Source organism: Orcinus orca, chromosome 9 (assembly GCF_937001465.1).
Source record: "Orcinus orca chromosome 9, mOrcOrc1.1, whole genome shotgun sequence".
Classification (NCBI taxonomy): Eukaryota; Metazoa; Chordata; class Mammalia; order Artiodactyla; family Delphinidae; genus Orcinus; species Orcinus orca.
Window position 1 is genome coordinate 77848253 of NC_064567.1, and position 18313 is coordinate 77866565.

At 34.7% G+C, this 18313-nt stretch overlaps 1 long non-coding RNA gene and 2 other non-coding genes across 3 annotated transcripts; 1 reads left to right on the forward strand and 2 right to left on the reverse strand.

Moving 5' to 3' along the window:
* Positions 1–1458: 1458 nt before the first annotated feature.
* Positions 1459–17628, reverse strand: LOC125965397 (uncharacterized). The gene is made up of 3 exons (XR_007479217.1): positions 17486–17628; positions 4356–4440; positions 1459–1795 (listed from the first exon to the last, which is right to left on the reverse strand). It is a non-coding gene; the product is annotated as an uncharacterized LOC125965397 (long non-coding RNA).
* On the reverse strand, positions 5931–6038 carry LOC117195490 (U6 spliceosomal RNA). The gene has a single exon (XR_004475209.1). It is a non-coding gene; the product is annotated as a U6 spliceosomal RNA (small nuclear RNA).
* On the forward strand, positions 12020–12092 carry TRNAY-AUA (transfer RNA tyrosine (anticodon AUA)). The gene has a single exon. It is a non-coding gene; the product is annotated as a tRNA-Tyr (tRNA).
* Positions 17629–18313: the final 685 nt, after the last annotated feature.

The following is an 18313-nucleotide window of genomic DNA, read 5'->3' on the forward strand; positions in this document are numbered from 1 at the left end:
TTCTGTGGTTTGAAATGCATAGCCAATATATAATTTTGTTATTTGGAATAGGAAACAAATGTATTGTTTCACGATATGAACTACTCAAAATGAAGCTGGACAAAACGTTTGTGGATAAGGATAGGATCTTGTGGTGAGGGAGAAAGGAAGTAAGATTTCATATTTATCAAAATGAAGCATGAGTTTAAAAATATTGCCATAGAGGATAGGCATCTTGGTGTTTAGGAAATACCGGTTTTGCTGGCTTTATTCCAGTCAATATTTATTAGCATTGCAGGGTGAAAGACTGTTAGAGGACCCTTAAATAATTCAACACCAGGAAATCCTCAATTCCCTTAAATTCTAATTCAAAAAATATATATACTGTTTAATATTGTTGTATATAATATTTAATATCATTATATATGATATTTAATATCTTTATATATGATGTTTAATATCATTATATATAATGGTTAATATCATTATATATAGAATGTTTAATATTATAAAACTTCCTTTACAGTGAAGTAGTATTAGGGCATTTGCATGAAAATCTATGATTTGCTAATTAGAAAATCATTTTCTTATTACTGTTTTTTTTTTTTTAATTTATTTACTTTTAAAAATTTTTGGCTGCGTTGAGTCTTCGTTGCTGTGTGCGGGCTTTCTCTAGTTGCAGCGAGCAAGGGTTACTCTTCTTTGCGGTGCTCGTGCTTCTCATTGCTGTGGCTTCTCTTGTTGCAGAGCACAGGTTCAAGGCACACGGGCTTCAGTAGTTGTGGCTCACAGGCTCTAGAGCACAGGCTCAGTAGTTGTGGCGCACGGACTTAGTTGCTCTGAGGCATGTGGAATCTTCCCGAACCAGGGCTCAAACCTGTGTCCCCTGCATAGGCAGGAGGATTCTTAACCACTGTGCCACCAGGGAAGCCCTTATTTTTTTAATGAATATTAAATATTCAAACAAATCAGAAATTAACAGAGTGGGAAACTATAGTGTCCCCATTAGTAAAGTGGGTATTATTGATGGAGTAACCTGATGGGGGATTAATTCCATATATTAGTTAGTGACGTCGTTCCTCCTTTTGGGCCACTTGAACATGGCTATTTCCACATATGAAAAACTATAACAGAGGGCCACATCATAATGTTCTTCTTCAATTAAGAAATAATTGGAAAAAAAAAGAGAAATAATTGAAAAAGCCTTTGAGAGCTACAAGATGTGTTCTGAATCATCAATTTCAAGAATTTACCTTAAGGAAAATTTCCTAAAAAAATCAGAACACATACAATTTTTAACTATAGTAATAAAGGTAACTATGCTATATATGAATTTAAAAATGGAAACCACCTGTTGTCCTACAATACAGAATTGGAAGAATAATTATTTTACAGTCATAAAGTGGAATATCATATAATTTTTAAAACAATTTGAAGTAGATATTAGGAAATAATTGTTTTATATGTTTTTGAGTGAAAACCTAGTATATAGCAGTATTCATTTTTATATAAAAAATTAATATATTTATGTGCATTTGCACATAGAGAAAGGCCTGATTGGTTATAGATTAAAATACCATTATGTACTGGAGTTTCAAACTGGTTTTATTTTTATTGTTTTCCCCAAAATTATTCTTCTGTCCATTTTTTTCTCCATTCCTTCAACAAATATTTATTAACTCTATCTTGTTCGAGGCTCAAAGAGCTAATTTCATTTCTTCCCTTGAAATAAAGATAGTATATCAATACCTTAATATCCTTGCTAGCTGAGTACATATGTCCCATCTCTTCTTATTAATAATTATCCAAAAGGCACCTGAAAAAACATCGTGGAATACCTTAAGTTATAACCTGAGTGATTTAAGCCTTGGAAAACATTAAACTTTGCACAAAGCAACTCTTTGAATTTGACCTTTAAAAATAAGAAAATTCAGTTAATAAAGGGAGAAACTTTATCTCTGAGCACATATGAAAATTCTCTGCCCCAGAAACTGTGGAGTGTATTAGCTTGACCTGTAGATACACAGTGGATGATTTAGAAAATCAGTATCTCTCTTTAGCCATTGTATTAAAACCAAGGAAATAAAATTATGTCCTGATTTCTAGCATAAAAAAATTCTGATTGCTAGAAAAATGTTATTCTACCTAGCTAGTTCAATATGAAACACAGTGAATTAGACTAACTACATTTATTTCTAAATTTACTTTGTGTGATCAAGTAGATTAATTTGAAAAATTAATGTAATGATTACTAAGTAGGAAGGTGATTACAAATTATAGGAAAATAGTCTTTTACTTTAATGTTCCTTGTAAGCACAGAGAATTTCAAGACTAGTAGCTACTGTACCATTTCATTTCTATAAACTGGTGTAGGTGTTTGTGTTATAAACAGTAACATATTATTAAGAAGAGTTAAGGATGCTGCGGTAGCTTACAAACCAAGGAGTGTGATTTCATGAGAAGAAGCTATATCCTCTTTATGTTGATCCAGAGTACTAAGCTGCCTAAACAGAGGAAGGCAATATTAGTACTGTTTACATTCTTCTTTTGCTCTACATTTGGAAAACAGTCAATAAACATCAGCCGCGATTTAAAGAGTTATTTTCTCTAAAGTATACTGTATCTCTTTGGATTTTTACGGAAATAAACATTCTCCTGAATTACTACTTTTGGATTATGATAAGGTCAGTTTTGCAAACACTTCTTCATATCATGGACTACACTCACAAAATTTTCTGGTAGGATGCTGTGCAGCTCTCTAGCACAGAGCCATGAGGTCTACTTGTGAAGTGTTACCCTTACCCCTACAGTAATGTTGGGATGAGATTGCTCCACTATCTGTGATACTACAGTTCAACTACTGCAAGCTTTTACGACCTACCCCACCCCCATCTGCAGAAGTTACAAGAGGCTTTTTCAACTTCCCTTCTCTATTACCGACAGTAGTTTGACTTATGCAGATTCAGACACAAATGCAGGTATTTCTGCTTCTGCTACTGATGATGACCAACCTACCCCTGGTGCAGCATTACATATGAAAGTGGCAATAAACAAAATCAGCCCGATTTCATCATTTCTATGATGTTTAAAAAGGAGACAGATGCCTTGCATAAAGGTCATTTGCTCTTCAGGTTGAGGAAATATAAAAACTCATGTTCTACATTTATTAGTTGGAGGGATCCTTTTTATTATGCTCTAGTGAAAATGTGAATTTGTGTATTTAGTAAGACATGACTGAGTCTGTATGGAAACTAGTCAAATATAACAGTTGTCTGTGGTATAATGAGAGGCCCATCATGTGAATTGTTTTAACATAAAATAATGAATTTCATTTCATACATGTTCCTGTTATACTGAAACAAAAACCATAGCAAGCAGAACTGTTTTAGAAAATTTACATTATAAGGTCCAAAGCCTGAATATGAGCCCAAAGTCTACTATGTGTCCTTTAGGAAGTGATATTTGGAATGACTCATTAGTAGGCAAAGCTAAAACTCAAGAATATTGAAGCACTTTACTTATGTACTATTTTGCTAGAAATGGATAGCTGTCTATAGAAATCTGTGTCCTTCCATTAAACATGCAGAGTTATCACTGAAAATTTCAGTCCCGTCCTCCTTGCACATGGAAGGGGATGTATGTTAGTTTGTCCTAATGAAACACAAAAGAATTGATGTGTGCTTATTATGGACCAAAGCATTTAAAAGAGGTGTGTCTTCTCCACTTTCCCTTTCTTTTCTACCAGCTGGATGCACAGGATTCCACACTTTAGGGGATGAAGGAGCCACAAGAGAGAAGAAGGCTGATTCCCCAAATATCCACACAGAATGAAATTGCCCACTGACTGGGAACAGCTGTATCCAGCTGACTGATATGTGAGGCATAATTAATTGTGCTAAGACATGGGAATTTGGGGGTTATTTAAGAAATCATCATTACACTAACAAATACTGTTCTCCATAATACTCAAATAATGATTTGAGGCAGGGAAGAAGATAGAGTACTGGAACAAAGAGGAGAAGGGATGAGCATAGGTATGGCTGAGTTTTTGCTAATGTGTGAATAAAATAACCTACTAAACAATGATATAGCTAATAGGGGATTAGTTAAAATGTGCATATTCTCCTTCTACATCCATCACTTTAGGCAACTTTGCTGCTGCTTTATGCAAGTTTTCTGTGCCTCAGTTTTCTTAACTGCAAAAGAAGAAATTCCACTAGATGAACTGTATACTTATAGATTCTTTCAGCTATAACATTCCCACTCCATGTTTCCACTAAAACATGAAGCCGTGTACTCTGTTACAAAGTGACCTAGCATTTCTCTGAGAAGAAGAATTGTGCTATAGAGTAAAGAACACGGCACCAATCACCTACCAGGATTCCAGGGTTTCCCCTACCTCTGGATGACTGCAGGTATTTAGACAAGTTACTTAAATTTTCTGGACTTCAGTTCCTTCACCTATAAAGTAAAAATAAAGGTAAAGTTATCCCTTTACGCTCTAATATTCAGTAATTTCTAAACAGTCCAATTTGTGTGGTTTTTATGGAAATGAAAAGCCAGGCCATTAGTGTGCTTCTGAAGTAAAAGGCATAGCTTCCCCTATCGAGTGCTATCAAGAAGTTAGGCCAAAATCTGTTGACCCATAAATAATTTTTAAGAGACTATGACATTTGCACCAGCCCTTTCCTCACTTATCACTGTAGTATTAGGAAATTTTCCCTGAACAGCATGGCAGAGGCAGCAGAAGTACAAATTTATAGTTAGCTCCAGGCCCCTAGGCAAGGGTCACATTCCTCACCGATGGTGTTCTCCCAGTGCAGGAGCTCCTCTGGAGACCAAAATGCAATGCAAGGCAAGTCCTTCCCTTCTGTGAAGCAGAGAGGAGGGCTACTTATGTCATGACTGGTCAAGGGTGGGAAAATAAACATTTTCTCAAATTCAGCCTTGAAAGCATCAATTAATTCTACCCATGTCTTTACAACAGCTCAGTTGCTCCATACACAGAAAAGTGAATCAACTGAATTTATCTTTCAAAAAAAGTCAGTGGAAAAGAAAAAAAGGGAAATGACAGGTCAATTTAACTTTAGTTATTAGTCGGCGTGTGTGTGTGTGTGTGTAGCAAAGGAGAAAGGGGGGCGAGGAGAGACTATTTATTAATACAGGCATTGCATTGGAATGGTTAATTTCTACCTATCTCCAAACACCCACCTTAGGTAATTTTTTCCATTAAAGTAATTTGAAATTTAAATACAAAATTCCAATTTTATCTCTAGCTACTTAGAAAAGAGCTTAGTTTCAATGAAAGGTCAACTCACTGTAGAAAGGATAAACACAAGAAAATGTTTAGCTTCTCAGTGGGTGAAAGTGGTAGCAAAATAAATTTGAGAGATAAAGACGTTCAGTTTTTTTTAGTTTTAAGGGTGTGTAGTCTATAAATGAGAACACACATTAGGATAATTGGACTAGAAATGTACACATCTTGAGAATATACAGCTAAATTTGATTGGGGATTTCTAAACCTCACTGCAACCTTAGCAGTTTTATTATCTGCAATGATTATATTTGTTTGCCTCTGTTTCATGCCTTCAGGAAAGACTTGCTTGATGGCTATTAACCTACATGCGATGAATTTGAGAGGCATAAAAAAAAATCCAGGTTGAAACTCTATAATTATAGAATATGGTTTTTGTAAAAAGGGAATTTGACATTTAAGTCAGCGCTATTATTTCTTTACTTTTTTTGTGTGTTATTCATAACACTGATTTCTAAGTTTATTTTAATATAGATTTTCCCTCCTGCTTTTTCCGAAGATACCTATAGCATTATTTGACATATTACATGAGACATTTGTATGTGTTGTGTATACGTTTCATGTGATATAATATGAGGAATTGAGCTGTTACACACTTAGCTATCTGGTTTTTTTTTTGTCACTAATTATTAGAGAAAAAATCATGGAACGTTTCATGAATTTGCGTGTCATCCTTGCGCAGGGGCCATGCTAATCTTCTCTGTTATCGTTCCAATTTTAGTATATGTGCTGCCGAAGTGAGCACTATCTGTTTTATATTTACTTATATTTTGAGAACACCAAACATCATAAACTATCATTGGTGATCACCAAATGAGAGCATCTTGACAACCAGCTTGGATAGTATGATGTAGAATTCAAGAACACAAGGTCTGACAACAGATAAAAGTTTTCAAATCCTGGTCAGTATGTGGACTTTAGCATATGATCTATTCCTCTCAAGGCTTGTTTTTCTCAGCTGTAATGTGAGGGTACGTTGGAGTCTTAACTATTAAAATGATGCAGTTTCTACTTCAAGCAACAGAGTGTTATCTGCATTTCTATTTTACCTCCTTTTTCATTTAATTTGCATTTTATTCATATTCTTTATTGAGTTGCTTTTTACTAATATTTTCTTCTCTTCCTAACATGGGCATCTTTTGTCCAAGATGAAACTGCCTGGTTAATTAATGGACAGTTTAGACAAGGACTCATCATTTCTTCTAAATGATGGTTAAATGGGACCCGTGCTAGTTTTGACTGTTTCCCTGCTGGGGTCATGATATTGAAGTGTAGGTCTTCCTGAAAAGATCTGAGGCCAAAGGCCCTCTGGACTCTCCCATCACTTTTCTGCCTGACCCTGACCTTTATTTAAAAAAAGAAGTGTAGTTTGCTGCTCTGACTTATTCACCACTCTGACCCAGTTTTCTGTTGAAATCTTTGTCCTACAGTTTGTGCAACATGATTCTCCATAATCGGGTCTTGGCCCCTCTGACCTGAACCAACTGATTGTACCCTGAGTTTAAGTGATCGCTCTACTTGGATCAAAGAAGGAAAGAGCTCCTTTCATTCTGTGTCAACACCATCTCAATAGTTGTCTTTCAAACAGCACTGTCTCTTTATCAGGCAAGAGTAAAACATTAATTTTAAATTTGTAGTCTCCTTTAAATGTTACAAAGCCCATATATATCTCTACTATCTTTTTAATTCCTTCTAAGTATAAGACAATGCAGATAAGGCAGGTATTATTGTTATCTTAATTTCACACACAAGAAAGCTAAAACCCAGAGAGGTTAAATGAGTTGCTCCAAGTTACACAGTAACCAGTGTGCAGAGCTGAGATAAAATCTCAGGCTTTTTGAATCAGAAGCCATTTTTTTCCTTCCCATAATACATGACTGACTTGAGCCATTCAACAAGCGTGAATCAAAATGAGGAAAGACTAGGTGCCAATAAACATTTTTTTTGTTTCTCTTTGGGAGACGTGTGGCCAGAAATAACATAATGATAAATTGAATGTAAATTTATGAATAGAACTTTGACCGGAGAGAAAAAAAAATTGACCCTGAAACTCTGCCACCCACATGTAATTTTTATTGAAATGTTTCTAAGCTGACTTGTTGATATAGCCAAGAAACCAAAGTGTTACTAAAAGAGTGAATTGTTTAGGTACATGGCCACAACACATGGTGTCCAGATCTGACTCAGAACATCTAGGGTATATTACTAGTTGTTAATGTAAAGAATATAGCACCTGAAAGAATAAGATGACATTAAGTAATTTTTTTTATAAGTACTGTTTTTATCTTTAAATTTAGATACAAATATATTTGAGAGGGAGATTACTGATAACTTGCTAATGACATAGCAGATAACATATTTAAGTTTTGATGACTTGAAAATTTCCTATTGACAAAATTGAGATAATAGTGATGAAAAAATCCTATGAGCCAGTTGTGGGAGACTTTAAGTGTGTTTTTTATTTCTGTATTAATAATTTATAATTCAAAGTATTTTACAATAATTACTTTTCTTTTACAAATTTCCTTTGAGATGGTTAAACCCCACGCTAGGTATAATAGGAAATACTTTGCATGCCTAATTACAGAATTATGCAAATATCCCACCAGTATTACTATCTCTCCAATGATAAGGATATATTTTTTTCCTACTCACATCATTGAAAGACTTCTACCATCTGGAATAGCTTTCCTGCAAGTGCATACCTATGTGTGGATGCATGTATTATGACTCTGTATACTTCTATTAGGAATCTTATTTAAAAATAGATATTTTCATCTAACTATCTAATTACTTTTACTAGATATACTGGATCTATGAAATTAACTGAACTTCCATATAATTATTATATGATAGAGAATAACTATAGAATTGGTAATATATTGCTGAGCAAATAAGAATATCCGTCATCCTGTATTCATGAACTAACGTGTACTAGGTATGGATAAACTACTTGAAATACAAGCATGAATAAAATATGACCAGTGTCCATTCTGAGCTCTAATTCATTGAGGTCATTGGCCAAGAAGCCCTCATAACGCATTCTGCTATTCAGTAGTAGAAACCTCTTCATGCCCCAAAGGGCTCCTTTTCTTTTTCTCTCTGGGCTCTATAAAGCAAGCTACCTTCTTTTCCTCTGGCAGCTATTACTACATCCTCTTTCCCCTAGGGCTGTTCACCATGAAAGCCTGGATCTACAGAGGATGTGGCCTTCTAAGCTGTATACCCCTTGAGATGTGAAGGTGGACCCTATTCTACTTACAGTTATACAATTAATCATGATTAAGAAGTATAGAGGAGAATTTCCAAAGTAAGTGCATAGACAGTTCTAGAATCCATATATTCTACTTCTCTATTTCAAGTGTATTTCAGAATCACTTCATGAGTATTTTAAAAATGCACATCATGGGGTCCACCCAGGACCTACTGAATCAAATCTATGTACTGAGGACCTGGGAATTCCCATATTTTAAACAAGTCTCCTGAGGGATAAAATCTTTAAAATCTCATAATATAGTCTCTAACTGCAGATGGTAAATAAAATTATAGGACATTGGTCTTTATAGTAGGGTCCTTAAACCCTACTTGTTCATGACAGAAATAGAGTATTCCAACTTTTATGTATATCTAAAGTAAATTGACCATTAAATTATTTCCTTAAAGCTGATTTTGAAGATTATAGCACTACTACAAACACAAATGAAATACAAAAAAGGTAGCAGAGCTGACATAACTTCACCAAGTGTAAACCCTTTGAACTGCAAATCATGAAGTAAAACCAATGATGATCTCATCAGATATGTCAAGGAATCATAAAAGTATCCAAAATTTTCAAGACTATGTGAAATATGGAGTCAAATCATAGAGAGTTACTGGTATGCTTCCAATGAAAAAGTAAAAAGTACATTAAAATGTTTAATAATTATTTTATTCCTAATTCCTATTTTATGAATGTTTTATTCATACTTCTTAGTGTATTAATACAGTAGTAAATGTATATCATTTATTAATATATATGTGTTGGGATATTTTCAGATTGTTTTTACTCAGAAGTATGCAGTCTCATCATCAAAAAGTCTGCAAACAATAAATGCTGGAGAGGGTGTGGAGAAAAGTTAACACTTCTATACTGTTGGTGGGAATGTAAATTGATACAACCACTATGGAGAACAATATGGAGGGTCCTTAAAAAACTAAAAATAGAACTACAATCCAGCAATCTCACTCCTGGGTATATAATCTGAAAAACCATAATCCAAAAGGATACAGGTACCCCAATGTTCATTGCAGCACTGTTTACAATAGCCAAGACATGGAAGCCACCTAAATGTCCATTGACAGAGGAATGGATAAAGAAGATGTGGTACATACATAAATACAATGGAATATTACTCAGCCATAAAAAGAAATGAAATAATGACATTTGCAGCAACATGGATGGACCTAGGGATTATCATACTAAGTGAAGTGAAGTAAGGTAGGGAAAGGCAAATATCATATGATATCACTTATAGAATCTAAAAAAATGGTACAATGTACTTATTTAGAAAACAGAAGTAGAGTCACAGATGTAGAAAGCAAACTTGTGTTTATCAGGGGGGACAAAGGGAGAAGGGATAAATTGGGAGACTGGGATTGACATATACACACTACTATATATAAAATAGATAACTAATAAGGACATATTGTATAGCACAGGGAATTCTACTCAATACTCTGTAATGATCTATATGGGAAAAGAATTTTAAAAAGTGGATATATGTATATGTATAACTGATTCACTTTGCTGTACAGCAGAAACTAACACTACACTGTAAATAAACTACACTCCAATAAAAATTAAATACCTTACGTTTCAATTAAAAAAAAAAGTGTGCAGTCAGAAAAGTCTAGAGACCAAATCTATAGACCTCTTCTTTTATCCAATTAAAGGATTTTTTTTTTTTCACAAAGTCTCCACTTTTCATGCAGGAAAGTCAATCAAAGGAGAATCTCTGAATGCCCTTTTACAGTAAGTGAAAAATTTGTCTTTCTTTGGGACTCCTACCCAGGTGGCACTATTTGGGCACTCAGCCATGCCCAGGAATGGCTTCTTTTTTCGTGGACAAATCTGTAAATGGCAAAATAATTAGCTAACTGACGATTATTATTAAAGCATACAATGCTATGAATGATACCGCTGACTGCTGAAAATGGTGAGACCACAGATTAGTAGTAGTAAATGATAACAACAATAATTAATGACAGGGCTTCCCTGGTGGCGCAGTGGTTGAGGGTCCGCCTGCCGATGTGGGGGACGCGGGCTCGTGCCCTGGTCCGGGAGGATCCCGCATGCCGCGGAGCGGCTGGGCCCGTGAGCCATGGCCGCTGAGCCTACGCGTCCGGAGCCTGTGCTCCGCAACGGGAGAGGCCACAGCAGTGAGAGGCCCCCGTACCGCAAAAAAAAAAAAAAAAAAATTAATGACAGCTTTATGGCAAGCATTGTGCTAAAAGTTCATCAAAGGCAGTCATTTCCTCCGTGTATAAATGAGGAAACACCTATATCAAGGTAACTAATTGCTTGGCAGAGTTATAAAAGACTTCGTAAGAGATAATATTTTTACTGGTCCTTGGCAAATAAATGGGTATTTGCTTAGGCACCTCTTGGCAAAGGACATTTCTGGGCAAAGTACCACCACAACAGAAGAGTCCTCACATATTAGTTCCTGGGAGTCAGAACACTCTCATTCAGCCATCCTCTATTTTACTGGCTCGGTCTTACTCTTCTTTATGATATTAACTTTTCTCCACTTATCAGACTTCCTTGTGTACTGAATTCTCTGTTGAACTCAGTGTCCCAGAACACATATCTTAATTTCTCATTTAATTATTTGTCTGTAATCTCCAAACATTATTTTCACTAGGTTATAAGATCTGTGAGAACAAGGACCATATCTCTCTCACTCATTTTTATCTTTCCACAGCCTAGGAGTATGTAAACATATAGTAAGTATCAAATATATTTGATGAACGAATGACTGAATATATTAGTCTGGCTTGATAACAGTCATATGCAACTATCACCTAGTGGTATCTAGACAGAGTAAAAATAAATACTAGTTTGGCCTAAGTTTTAAAGGCCTCTAAGTAACTAGAAGACACAGCACTATGGCTAAAGAGTATAGATAACTGGGGGAGAATAAAAAGATACATATCAGATTAAACAAATTGGCCCTGAATCCAAGATGCTCCATATTACTTGATCTGTGACAGTAGCAGGGAATTTCTTGATGCTTCTAAACTTCAGTGCCTTTATTTCTAATATGTGAATAACAATAACATCTCTTTCATGGGATCTTCACAGAGGTAGATGTAATATGAAATTAATGAAGCTTATGCTTCAAGGCCTATGATTTGCACAGGTACATTTCAAGCTCTAGTTAATGAGTGTAGGACAATTGAGAATAGTTACTATTCACTGTTAAAGAAAACCTGAAATGTCCTAAAACCTTACAGCTTTTATATGAAAAAACATGTCGTAGAATTTCCTGCAATAATCCGAAATGTTTATATGACCTTGGCTATAACAAGTTAGAAAGCTAAAAGGATCTTTCCTAAATTATCAATAACATACAAATTTTAATAACCTCGATAGAGAAAAGACTGATTTTTTTAATTCTTTCCATGGAAAAAATTACAAAATTATTGTCATATGAACAGGCCAAAAAAGAATCATAAGAAGGGACTTCCCTGGTGGTCCAGTGGGTAAGACTCCACGCTTATAATGCAGGGGGCCCGGGTTCAATCCCTGGTCAGGGAACTAGATCCTGCAAGCCTGCTGCAACTAAGACTCCACATGCCAAAACTAAGAAGCCCGCGTGCCACAGCTAAGACCCGGTGCAGCCAAAATAAATAAATATATATAAAAAAAAGAATGATAGGAAAATGTGTATATGTGCATTGTCTGACCAGTTCTTAGAATGCTGTATTTGGGGTTATATGCAGAAATAACTATTTAAATCATGATTATTAAAAAATACATGTTAAATTGAAAGAATTTAACAAAGGAACAATCATCTTATTCTCACCAGACTAAAATTAAATAACATCTTTCTCTTTATTTGTCATTTGTTTCTTCCCATCCCTAACAAATGATACTAGAGAAGTCACCCTAGGTACAATTAACAAAACAGTACAAACATTTTATGATAAAATGTATACAACTAAAGCATATTTTCCAATGATGACCAATGTTGGAATGTGAAAAATGTCCCGTTGCTATCAATCCACAATGCTAAATCAGTGATTTTACTGTAAAGAGCTGATCATGTTTGTTAGAGGAAGAAAGTGCCAACTAACCGAAACAATGTGTGTATTCTATTACTCTTCCCATTTGATGTTTGACAAAATAAAATGGTACCTACCCAAACCACAATATCAGGGTTACGTATCCAACAAAGTTTTGTTTATTTGAATCAATATACAGGATTATGCACGTTTATGGGTTTATATTACCACAGCCACAGATGGTAGCCACTGAATGTATGACATTTTTACATGGATGCACATGTTTTCAATGATGCTAAACTTAATAATTTATGTATTTTTTTATATAGCCCATGAGACTGAAAGGCAGCCAAAGAGAGCCACATCTAGAAATGCTGCTGATGTAAACTAAATTAAGTTGAGCATAATGTTGTGCAAAACAAAATGAAAATTAAAAATAAAACATATGTATCGGATGCAGTTTTAGTACTAATCAAGTACTATGGGTCAAAAGGTGATAGACATCATGTGCTTATACTAAATGATTGAAGGGAGAACATCTTCTGTTTAATGCCCCAGAATACTGTCCTCTCTGGCCTTCTTAAAAGATTACACAGCACTAAAGGCAAGAACATTCTTTATTCATCTGTGAAGAAATACAGACTGTGGCGGATGCAGGGGAGCCTGAATACATTGAATAATTAGAAAATAGTTCCCTAGAGATACAGAATTTAAAGGGTTACTGTTTAAAAAACAAACACATGCTCTGGAAGTAAAATAAAAAACCTTACCTGAAACTTATTGGAAAGTAATTTTTTTCTTGCAATTAATATTTAGGTCAGCTGATAGCATATAAGTGAGGTGAAAAATGTCATATTGGAATTTAGCAGACTATACTTTCAAAGGAATTTCAACTGTTAAAGCTTAGTATCTCTTTGGTTACTTTCAGTATTTGTAGAAATTATTCAAAAGTCTGTAAAGTCTTTTCCCATGCTACTATTGCTAACAAAAACACTTTTTAAATTATTTACGTGTGTGTTTATAAATTAAGCACACTATGTAAATGTATTCTAAATGTATTCTAATATGTTTTGCTATAAACTGATAATTTATAACTTCTAGGATAAATTTTCAAGAATAGAAAACAGTTCTTTCAATAGTTCACAAAATAAGCTTTCTTATGGGCAAAATTTAGGCAAGTCATGATTCTGCCTAATACACTGTACATACCATTACTTCATGAAGTTTCATTTAACAGATATTTTGCCTGAAATGCAATCACATGGTATAAATTTGATATAAATTGAATGGAAATGAAAAATACCTAAGAACAAATAATAAATAGTGAATGTTTTGAAAGTAATAATACAAATGTATAAATTAGATTTTGGAAGAAAATCTTGTTAACAAAGCTGAAGTTTTAAAATCAAAAATGTTGTCTTTGATAAATCATTGAACAAAGGTTAATTTACTCCAACTGTACAAATTTTTGATATTAAAAGGAGGGATATTTTTCAAATGTCTAATTACACAAACACAATAACACATGCACATACATACAATTCACAGACTTTTCTTTGTTTTTTAAAGCTTAGCCCATAACAAAGCTGAAAAGTGAAGAGACCACACAGGTACCATATTTCTCAGAAGAAGAAACAATTAGCTCTGAAATCTGCTTCAGGAAAAGTACTAGTTTAATAGGTACACACTGCTGGTCTGAGGCTCGGGGTTTTCCAGCAAACACCATTTTTGCTCTTTTGAAGTGTTTTGATGTTAAGAATCCATCTGTTACATGAAAGTAAATGCTCAGGCTTTCTATCTTCACCTAAAGGTGTGGGCTATGTGAATCCTCTCTATAAAGATATCAACAAAGAAAAACACAGAGGGAAAATTGTGAATTCAATCCGAAAAGGCCTTCAGAAGAGATTAGCAGCGGCGGAGAATTAGATACTAGAAACAGTCTAACAAATGTTTAGAATTGTGTCCCATTTCTCTTTATATTTTTATCCATTTTTAGAAACTCATGTTAGTGGCTCAATTTTTCAGAAATTCCTTAAACTTGCTTTAAGCCTATTCATCCTCCTTGGTTGAACAGCACTGATGATTGCTGTGCGTGAGATTCTGAGAGGGGACAGTAGAGAATCATGGAATCCTGTACTTAATTTTTCTTAGCATCATAAACCTTGCTTCCCAACACTTATCACAGTTCTAATTTTACATTTCTTTGAGAGTTAATTTGATAGTATCTGTCTCTCAACTAAACCAACTGTTGAGAAATTGTTTTAACTCACCATTTATCTCTAGCATATGCAGTAGTGTCTGAGTCATAGTGGGCATTCAACATAACATTTGATGAATGAATAAGTAAATAAAAGCGGAGGTGACTCTTGTAAAATCCTTTGGCCTAATCCTACTGAAGACCACGGTGAGCAGTAAGCCTAATAGCTCTGCGGATCATATGTTGATGCATAACTTACAGTATTGGAAGATCAAACAAATTAGATGGAGTAACGCTAGGCATAAGTTAAATTAGCAGCTTTTTAAAAAAAAATTTTGCCTTCTGTTACTTTAGAAAAATTTTCCATCTCTAAATATGGTTTCCTTCAAAATAATCTTTAATCCTATTGAATGTTTATTTTTGTATCTATTGTAGATGTTCTAATTAGCTCCTCAAACTGGTTACTAATGTAAAAGAAGGTATAGTCAATGATATAGTTTTATTCATTTCAGACTTATGCTTTGCATCTAGTTACCTGGAACTTTCATCACTGTACCTTTCCTGTGTGAACTCCTAATGATCCTAAAATATTTATGCACATATGGATGATTTCTACTTAACTTTGGAGTGTCAAATGACAGTGATTTGAGGAATTTACTAAAAGCATAAACTGAATAAAAGAGGAGTAAGACTATCTTGTATAGTTAAGGTAGTTTAAAAATAAATTTTCGTTTTAGAAATCATATATGTTATGACCACATAACAATAATTATTATTATTTTAATTATTTTATTTATTTATGGCTGTGTTGGGTCTTCATTGCTGCGCGCGGGCTTTCTCTAGTTGCAGCGAGTGGGGGCTACTCTTTGTTGCGGTGCGTGGGCTTCTCATGGCGGTGGCTTCTCTTGTTGCAGAGCATGGGCTCTAGGCGCGTGGACTTCAGTAGTTGTGGCACACGGGCTCAGTAGTTGTGGCTCGCGGGCTCTAGAGCACAGGCTCAGTAGTTGTGGCACACGGGCTTAGTTACTCCACGGCATGTGGGATCTTCCCGGACCAGGGCTCGAACCCATGTCCCCTGCATTGGCAGGCAGATTCTTAACCACTGCACCACCAGGGAAGCCCGACCACATAATTATTAACCAATTATTAACCAATTATTAACCAATTATTAACCAATTATTAACCAATTATTAACCAATTTTGATAGGTGAAATAAAGGCAAAAATAATCAATAGATTATTTTCCTATGTGTAGAAATGTATGTTTTAGAAAAGTTTATGAAGATATTAATCAGCATTTGCTAAAGAGGTTGTGGTAGTGATAGAATTAGCACAAAATGGATTCTAGTTCAAGATCATCCAATTAGCTAATGGTGCAGCCTTGGGCAAACCATTCTGACCCTCAGTTTACTGTCTATAAATAAGCAGGTTTGGATCAATAAATGCCAAACCTAAAGTTCCACAATTTTCTATAGCAACCTCAAGAGTTATCATTCTAGTTCTGATATTCTTGCAAATTTTTGAATGGAGAATTTCAATACATTGTAAATAGCTTGCCAAGTTTCATAACTAAGACAAAGATTGAGAAACTCAGCAAAGAGTAGTTTTTTGTTGTTTGAAAGAAAACATATTTTAGTTGACCTTGATGAGGATTAAGTACGTAGACACTGCATGTAAAATGTTTAGAGCCTTAGAGCTCAAAAAGTAGTTGAGCATTTACTATTGAAAAAAATCTTAGCATATTGAATTGAACAGTGAGTTTTAGAGTGTGTACTGGTTGGTAGTTTGATATTAAATTTTTATTTTGGGGAAAAAAGGAATAAGTCATTAGAAAATGTCAAAGGAGAGGTGGGATAAGGAAAATAAGATGGAGAGACGATCAATAAAGAATGAGAACTCTTTTTGCTCATAAAATCTTTTCGATAATTGTTTGGTGAGAAACAGCGCATATACTCAGCGGCAACGCATTCTGATGTGTCTACCTCTCCCGCTTCATCTCCCTCCTTCTTTCAGAGGCCTTCTCCTCCTCCCGATTGACAAATGCCTAACTAGCACCTACCCAGGAGACAGAACGTGTATGTAAACTATGATGACTGTAATGTGCCGAAAGCTTTAGTACCATCACACCAGTTGTACGTATGTGTGTACTTAACGTGTGTGTGTATTACACTTAAGATCTACTTTCATACAGTACACTTTTACACAGCACAAAAAATAAGTGGTATTCTCACAGGCTCAGTTTTGCCATCAATCATATCAGCAGATATATTTTGAGTTCGTTCTGTTAAAGAAAGGTAATGCTCAGACTACCCTATACACTCATTGATTGATATATTTTGTTGTTACTACTTATTAAATTGAAAAGTGGACCACATATAGTGTTGATCTGGGGTTAAATAAGACTAACAGAGTATACGGAAATCTGATGAAGAGAAATAGACCGGTAGGGGTGTAAAAGAGCCAATTGCCCTTGACTATATTCGATTAGCATGTTCACATAACTTATACTTGTCTTTCCTCAGATGAACTGATCTCCCTAAGTCCAAAACAAAATTTCCCTCTTCCAAGTAACGTATCTAGGTGTTTGTAATGATGTGTGGATTTTCTTTGCTGGTTAAAGCTGTGTGTGCGTGTGTGTGTGTGTGTGTGTGTGTGTGTGTGTGTGTGTGAGAGAGAGAGAGAGAGAGAGAGAGAGAAGGATATAGTTTATAAGTGCCTTGGCTTACTTACTTTCTTTGCCACCCTTCTCTTCTCACATTTCCCAGTGGCAGTGTAGGGTGAGACGTGATGGAATAGGTGAGAATAAGGGGAGGTTATCACCTTCTCAAAGTCACCACTGTTGTTTCTCCAGGCTCAGATTTCCAATGTTTTTGATCCTGTACAAAGGATATGCTGAATTTATATTTTGGAAAATGCCAAATAAGCAAGTAGCAAAAACAAAATTAGGCCTAACCTAAGGCAAATCCAAATCTCACCATCATAGAATGAGCTAGAAAACAAGAAAAACTGAAACATTGAAAAATTTATTATTTAGCCCCAAAAAATGTTTAATTTTTTTTTAAAGTTTGGCATTATAATGTACTACTTTTTTAGCATGGTCTATAACTTCTTTGTGCCAGTATTCTATCATAAGTTTGCAATATCATATGGATGCTCAAATATGATACTTGTTTGATTGCTATGAAGATCATAATACAATGATTAAAGCAAGGAGGGTCTCAACTTGTTTTGACACATCTATACGTTAAATTTTTTAAATTAAGTGATGTTTTACAATTGCTGTAGTTACTTGGTAAATGTAATTATGTGAATTAAATGTTTATGATGTTTTGTAATTAATAGTTACCAAACTTTCTGTTATAAATTAGTGTGTGCAAGTTTGAAAATTGAATCTGAGTAAATTAGTATTCATTTAGCATATTACTTAAATAAATGAAACTGCAATTTTGAAAGACAAAATACTCATTCTATTCTGAGGTCAGTGAAAGATGCAAAGATATTTTCATCGAACTCAGATGGTGATGCTATGACCAACTTATTATTTTCCTTCCTGTAGTG